Consider the following 8,288-nt stretch of genomic DNA (forward strand, 5'->3'; position numbering starts at 1 on the left):
CATTGGCAGTTAACTTTTTTTTTATAATTATCCCAAAGTCAATTTTCAAATCAGCACTTTGCAGTGAATACTGCATATGTTAAAAGAATAATATTTGACGATGTATTTTGTAGTCAGAAAGTGTTATTTCAGTTCTATATGCAACCTATCCACAAAATGGCCACACCCTGATTACACTAGTGGTTTTGCACTTATTTTTGCTGCTGTTGAAATGTGTGACCAATATATTTGTTATGATAATGTAAAAAACATTCATTCTGCTTGTACAAATGAGCTTTTTGTTTTCTCTGTGTCTAGATTTGTTCCTGTCCTCTCAGAGCGTCCTGAAATAAGGCTGAGAAAGTTGAATGGCAGCATTTTCCAGCTCTCCTTGTACCTGGCTGTAACAGATAGGCATCAATCTCTCTAAGAGCAATAGTGGAGATGAGAATGGCGCATCTCTAGAAGGCAAGGAGAAAACTGTAGAAAGCCCAGAAAATCTGGAATGCTATCTGAGAAGTTTTTTGGCTGCATCCAGGAGCGTGAGCATTGTGCTCCAGTGGGATGGGTGGAGGCCGCTATGTCTTCATGAGGAAGAAATGTGGTGAGGGAAGCGCTCTAGTAGATATGGACTTGATTAACAGTGTGTGTCTCAGAGAGAGGCAAAGTTTGTGGCAGGAGCAGGTGGAAATATGTAATGCTTCCTAATTTGTTTTATCCTCTCTCAGCTAAAATTAATGTGGAACAGAATAATTCCCCTGAATCCCAGGCCTCCATTCTGCTCTTCTCCAAAAGCTTTTTGTTTTCTAATGGAAAGAAGTGACACACGCCCCACCCACGTTACAATTGTGTGTCTCACAGCAGTTGCATGACTCAAGACCTAACACATGCAATTACAAATCATTCTTTTCCTTTTCTTATCATGGGAGAGTAGATCACTGGGTAGATATGCTGCCATTATACACCCGCAGCTCAATGTGGGAGGGAGCTTTATTAACTCCCACAGTCCTTGTGGATTGCATTTCATTGTAATGTCAGTTTCTGTAAAGCAGCAGATAACTTAGAGTAGAACCTCTGTTTTCAAAAGGTGACAGATAGGTATGTTCCTAGTGACAGGAAAACAGAGTTTCATTGGCAAAGAAAAGTAATGTTTTACCAGTCACAGTCACGGTATGTTTGGGATTGGAAGGGACCTCAGAAGATCATCTAGTACAATCCTCCATGTATGCCCTCCTATAAGTTTCATCGACATCATTTTATACACTGATAATGACATGACTTCAGAGACTGACCTTTGTTTTCTCTAGGGGGTAAATGTGACACCACACTAACCCAGATCTTACCTGCCCAGAGAAATGCAGGATCGGCCGACAGCCCTCAGCATTGTGAGTGGAAAGGCTGCAGGTATGTAAAATGTTGCCAAGCCATTGTGCCACTGGTTAAGAGTAAAAAAAGGAAAATTGATATTAATCAGTAAATTAATTAGATCTTTTGTCATAGCGAAACATAAAATACAATTGAAAGGTTTATTTGGTTTGTTGTTATTTAAACAAAACAACTTTCAGTACAATGGATGAACGAAGATTTTGATCATTGAAGTCAAAGACGCAGATACAAATTACAAAGTAGGATAGAAAAGTATCAGTTTAAGGCAAGCAATACCTATAACTATGGAGTATCCATTTTTCAAGTAGTGCTCTGCAGATACTGTGAATATATTTGGTGCAGTGGCTGAGTGATCATCTTGGGTACACCAAATAATTTCTTCCACCAAGACATTGTTTTTCCCAGAAACCTAAAAGAGGTTACAATTAGTGTGAAGTGAATCACAGCACCGCATCAGACTGTGATGTTTGGAAAAACGTCTATCTCTGTTTGGCATCTTCCTAGATGATAAGGCCTAAAGATGAAAGTACAGGGATAAGCAAGTAGCAAGTATAGGTCGTATATTCTTCCAATAAGGATTCTGTTTGACACTGTTTTGTTTTTGTTTTGTTTTGGGTTTAAATATATATATATATTCCTTTGTGATTGTGCAATACTGTGTAAGATCTGTAACTGTAAAACTTCCTATTACAAAGATGGTAGGCTCTCATTGGGGAGTTTATATGGAAGAAATTACCAAAAAGAGCTTTGAAAAATCACAGTAAACCAAATTTAAGTACAATTGCATTGAATACAGAGGCTAATTAACAAGTGCATCGTGTATAATTCTTTAAAATTGTAACAAATTAAGAAACTAAAACTCAATGTGCTAAAGAGCAGGTATATGGCCACATTAATTTCTTTCTGTCCATCTGCCCTTCCATCCTTTTGGTGGCATCTTTCAGTGACTCAAATCTGAGAATACCATTCTTTCTCCATAACTAGTAATAGGAAAGCTTATATGGATTGGTTTTTTACAGTGGGAAACCAAAAGCAAAAGAAAACCTCAACATGGATGAAAAGCTGAAGAAGAGGTTCTAAGTCCATCTGGAGATGTCAGCAGTGAAGCTAGCAAATTCACACTTTTAACTGCAAGGAATTAGGACAGGAGTGTTTCTGAAAAGTTTATCATCAAAGCTTAGTTACTAGAGTTCTGTCCACCATGATGATTGGAAGATGGATTTCCACCCTTTTTCTTTTTCCTCTGGGTACAGTATGGCCTCAGGTTGGTCAGTGGCTTCCATTTTTGTGTATACAATATTTTCAGGCAATGATTTACATGTCCAGGCTTCACACTGTTAAAATGTCAAAGGCTTTGATTCAAAAGCCAGAGATATCTGAGGGAGCCTTTTTCCCTCAGTTCAATGGGGTTTAGATCCGAGCCTGAGTTTTCCAGCCCTCATGTATAAATACAGTGTGTGTACATCTGTATTTCTTGTGACTGTTCATACATAGCAAATATATATCACCTTCTGTTCTTCAAAGACATCTATTCAAGTCAGCTCACTTCTTCACTATGAGACCTGAGCATCTAACACAAATTGCAGCTGAGGTAGGGAAAGCCTGACTACCGTATCTTGTTTATTATCTTTATTAATCTTGTGATAAAATGAAATTGTCTGAACCCTGAAAAGGAAACCTGTAAGTGTTGTGAAACAGAATATTGAAATCTCATCTAAATTATTCAGAATGCTATTTTTATTAACTAGAAAATTGTAACCTGAGGGTCTTCATTTGAAAATGTCAGCAATTGTTATTATAATTATTTCTTTAGTTTTACAAGATTAGACTTTTAGCTATTGCTCAGAGAAATACGTACAAAAGTTAGCTTTATGAGAAGCATAATTTTAAACTGGACATTTGATTTTATTAATGTGATGTGTTAGATTTCACATGTATGACAAACTAAGCATGCCATGAGCAAGGTTTTGAAGCTTCTTACTGAAGTGAATATAAAAGGCTTTTGAAGACAAAAGAAGATGGAATTACCTGGCTCCATTAATAGAAGTAAATTAATGATGTATTTTACTTGTTTCAAGCTGTTTGACCCTTACACACTTCTTTCCTCTGTGATTTGTTTCCCTATGCACTTCTTCCCCCTGATTGTTAAAACATTGTAAGCATGATTTATATAGGTAGAACGTTCATTTGAAGTTTCCTCCATCCAAAGGTCAACCTGTGTTAACTCATGTGAGAGCCAGCTCTGAAGTTGCTTCTCTGATCACACCAGTGTTAAATGTTCTCCTTTACTTGCTCCCTGTTGACTCGTTACATTCTCATTAATATTAAACTTTACCCCTTTGCCTGGAGGCCCCATGGAAAACCTTTGAAACACTAATGGTCTTATTTTAACTACACAATAGTAGTTGAAAACATCTTTATTTTGAGATTTTTTTCTGTTATTCAGGGTTCAAAATAAACCTGTATATCCCCTCTTCTCATCCCCCCTGCCCTCCTCCCCACTCCCCCTGTTTTCACAGTGTTTTACAGAAAGCTTTGTGGAAATATTTGTCAGTATTTTTTGCTTGTCAGAAAGTATCCCCCAAATCCACACATGTATTCACTCGTCTCTCCACCTTAGTGAGTAGTTTTCAAGTCCAAATGCTGGGTTACATCTTTTTGCACATGCATTTGATTTTCTGTAGCTACATGTCAATATTAGGTTGCAAAGTTATCTGCTGTTTATGTCTGTCACTTATGGTATATGTATAATGTATAGCATTTGGCCAGTCATAATGTGTGTATAGGGTGAGGGGTAGTACGAGGAAAGTGGCGCTATAAACTAGCTGTATTTTCTATTGTGAAGTAAGAACTGGAGGTTTTACAGAATCCCTTGTTTCCCATCAGTGTAAGCACTGTCTGCAAGGAACTGCTGGAAACCTTCAGAAATAGTCTTCAGACCTATTTTTTTTCTACGGCAGAAGATCCCAATAGTTCCTGCAGAACTGTGAGGTGTGTGGCCCTTACTGCTCACAAGGGAACAAAGTAGGAGGCAGAACTTGCCTCAAGTCCATAACTTAAATATGGAAGCAGATGGGGAAAACTGATAGAGTTTCATCGTCTTGCCCCACCTCGAAGGTAGGTGTGTATAAAATTAGCTCATGCATATGAAATTATCAGATGAATTTGGGTACACAGACAATCCTTCCTGGTAGGTCCCAGTGAGCCAGACCAAGTGATACCATAGCAGTGCAAGTTAAGTGTACAGAAAAGGTACATGTAATAAAAATTTGATGCTAAGAGCTTTGTCACACCATGACAGCTTTGTCCTGTCTTGGCCACCTCAGAACATGATATTCAATTTTTGTAAGATATAGGACAATTGCTAAGTGAATAACTGTTCATCACTTTTCACCCTACCACAATCTTGTATGGTGAATGCAAAAGGAAAAGCTACCTGTTAGAGGTTAACACATTGTAGCGGTGGTTTCAGCTCATGCTGGATGGCTTATACCGCTGCTGATAAATAAGATTGCCAGGGAACTTCAGTACTTCACTTAAGTCCATAAAAATTTGGCTCCATAAAATTGTAGATTTTCTGAAGAGTAGTACATTTCCTGGTCAAGGAATGTACATATGAGCTCTGAATGTTACTATTACGAATTTGGAGACCTTGACCTTTCTATTCTGTCTTCTGTAGCTCTCCATGGCCTACAGTGGGTGCTATGAGCCAAGCAAGAGTCAACGTGAGACTCTCCTTCCACTCTGCAAAGAAATGAGACCACCCCACCTGTGGCCAGTTGCATCACTTTTACTCAAGACAAGCATCTCACATGATTCACATGAGCATATGACAACGAATGATTTACTGAGATAGATGCAGTAAGCTAACAGTGTTTTCCAGATGATGTTGACGATACAGTTTTCCATAAAATACGAGTTCTATTTGAGTTCAGTAATATGTAGAAGAGGAACTTGCCAATGGCGTTGTGCTTCCTTTGGTAGCTTTTTCTAATTTTTACTTTAGTAGGAGGAAGTGAATTCTCACTTCTTCTTCCATTTAATAACTCAAGTTCCTACGCTGCACAGTTGCAATGTGTGGTTTGTAGTATCTTTAGAATATGGTTATAAAATTTTAAATACTGTCATTTTTTTAATATGATAGTCTGAGTGTCCAATTGTCGAATGTTTGTATTCTTGCCTAGTGACACAATCACCTGCTGACCACAACAGAGCTTTCTATGAGAATTAGGTAAAGCAAGCTTTGACCCAGCAACAGTAGTTAAAATCATTATACGACTTAAGTATTCCAGCCAGAATCATAGGCTTTACTAGTCTTCCATGGTCCTGGGGATGAGGGTTCCAGTGTACTAGCTATCTGTGTCAGTGGCAATTATAAGAGGTTCTTGCAGGACGCATTAAGGCAGGATGCAATTCGGGGTAAAATTTTTGCACAAAGTATTTCAAATAGTGTATCTTGCCTTTGAGAAAACTGTTCCTTCTCCTCTAAAGGTATGATAAGCATGAAAGATCTTTTGGCTGATAATGTTTCTCTGAAAGTAAGAAGATTATTTTCTCAAATAGACTTAACAAATAACTTCAAGCTCTTAACCAATTTTGTCCAAGATTTTCTGGAAAAGGGGTGTGTTCTGGTTTATGGCTGTATTTCAGCAAAACAATTAAGGAAGTGCTTGTCCTGTACCCATGTTCAGTCCACCATGTTTGCTGTTTATACTCTGTGCTTTCTTATTCATGTTGAGGTTTCTATTTCTGCTCACTTTTCTGCCTCAGTAATGCTATTCTCATCTCTAGGATTATTCTTGAGCATATTTCAAATTGGTTGTGTACTCTTCACATTTCACTCTTCAGTATTATTTTTGCTAATTTTCAAATGAAACCCCTTTGCAGCTGCATTTAGATTATGCCCAACTGACAGAGACCTTTCCAAGTACTACCAGCAGCAGTAAAGTAGCAAGTATGTGTATTACATTGTCCCTGGGTTTCAAAAAACCTTTTGAAGAGGCTTTTTAGGAGTTTCAGATGTGAAGAATAGGACATGAAGTCTTTTGTAAATTTTAATAAATGGACACACAAGAGATGAGAGCTGATGACTCTGTAGTGAAAGAGAGGTGGTGTGGAATGTTGAGAGTCTACAGAGGGACTTGAAAGTGAAGATCAGCAGTTTGTGTTCGATATAAGTGGGAAGCCAGTGCCAGCTAAGGAATGCAGAGACTTAGTGATACAATAACAGCATTGAGCCTAGAAGGTAATCTTCAGAATGAGAAAGAATAAATGAGAAGGGAAAGAGCACATCTGGAGACCAAGGGTAGGGATATGAAATGAGATCCTTGCTTCAAGCTTTGACCTATGGAAAGAGGTTGCTTATTTAAGTGCTGCAAAGAAACAATCAGCAATTGCCAGACACAGCTGATCTGGGAGGATCTGGATGCATGTCCAAGTCAAAGATGATGACCAGTTTACAGCATGGAAGGAAAGCATATGGAAGCAAATATTTTCTTAAATCTCTTCATTGGCTCAACCTGAGCTTGAGTTGACAACTGGATAAAGAGAAAAGTTGAAAACCATACATTTCAAGTGAACCTGGAACATATAAATGTGCATTCCAAGTAAAATCAGCAACTGGCATGCACTGATTTTTGAAGCAGTCAGTATTGTCACGTACGTGGTATGCACTTGATTTGTTACTTGTGAAGGCTGTGAAAAGCAGATTCTACACTTTGCTCTGGTGGCAGAGTGTTGTAACTGTAATAGGACTTCTAGAGACCAATGCAGCATCTTTAATCTGATTTTTTTTCTGTATTCAGTTTTCTTTTTCTTTCCTGTGCAGAAATAATTCCTTGCTCTATGATACAGACATACAAAAGGAATGTCTCATTTATGTGAACATACTCCAGAAAAAAGTCTTAAACATTTACAACTTTGTGAATATGTTCTTGTCTCATAAAGTGAGGATAGTCTTGCTTGACAACCACTTTTCCTTTGTAAAGGTCATATGAAACGTAAAGTCTAATCCTCTTCAGCTAAAAATGAAAATTTCCATAGGTTTAATCTTTCTGTGGGCTTCTTTTCTTCTAGTATCTCTGGGTCTTACATTCTCCAATGTCTCTGCCTCAAACATTTGTAGAGGGTAAGGAAGCCTGCTCTGTCCCTTGAAGCACAGAAGACTGGTAATAAAGCAATGGAGAGTGAGGTAAAGGAGCTAAATGAGGGTGTGGAAAACCTGAGTTGTTTTTCCAAGTCTGCCACTGGACATTTGTATCCAGGTTGCTAAAGGCATTTAAAGCCACCTAAAAATGTCAGAAGAGCTAAATGTCACCTCGCATTGTAAAAAATATTTGGGTGCCATTAACTATGTGACTGTGCCTAAATGCCTGGAAATCTGCACCTTAACTGTCTATGAATCAAATCCTTACGGGTGAAGAATGGGAAGGGAACATTTCTTTAAGTCTCATATGTGTTCTGAACATACCTGCATTGAACTGTGACATTCTCAGAAACTCTGGCCAGGTATATATCTCAGAGAGCTAGATAGGCGATTAACCACGGCACAGAAACTCTAATGAAAATACTGAGCAAACACAGGATGTAGGTGAAACTAGTGTAGTACATGAGAAGAAAGACACAGATATGTAGCCTGCTCAATGACCTTTCGCTTTATAGAAACAACATTTTTGCCAGGTTAATATTATTTCTAGGAACAGCGGCCAAACCAAACATTCTTCTTGGACTATCTGATGAAAATCTATCTTGAGTAGAATAAACTCAGCTGGGTCTTGATCAATCAGTGTTTGAAACATTTCCAGTTTGACTGTTGAAGTGGTTTTTTGCCAAAATCTTAGGCTTTAAAATTATTTTAGAACTACATTGTTGAGGAAAAGTCTTTGTAATTGATCCTAGACTATTTTTAGGATTACCAAAATAAG

This window comes from Columba livia, chromosome 2, assembly GCF_036013475.1.
Source record: "Columba livia isolate bColLiv1 breed racing homer chromosome 2, bColLiv1.pat.W.v2, whole genome shotgun sequence".
In the NCBI taxonomy this organism is placed as follows: domain Eukaryota; kingdom Metazoa; phylum Chordata; class Aves; order Columbiformes; family Columbidae; genus Columba; species Columba livia.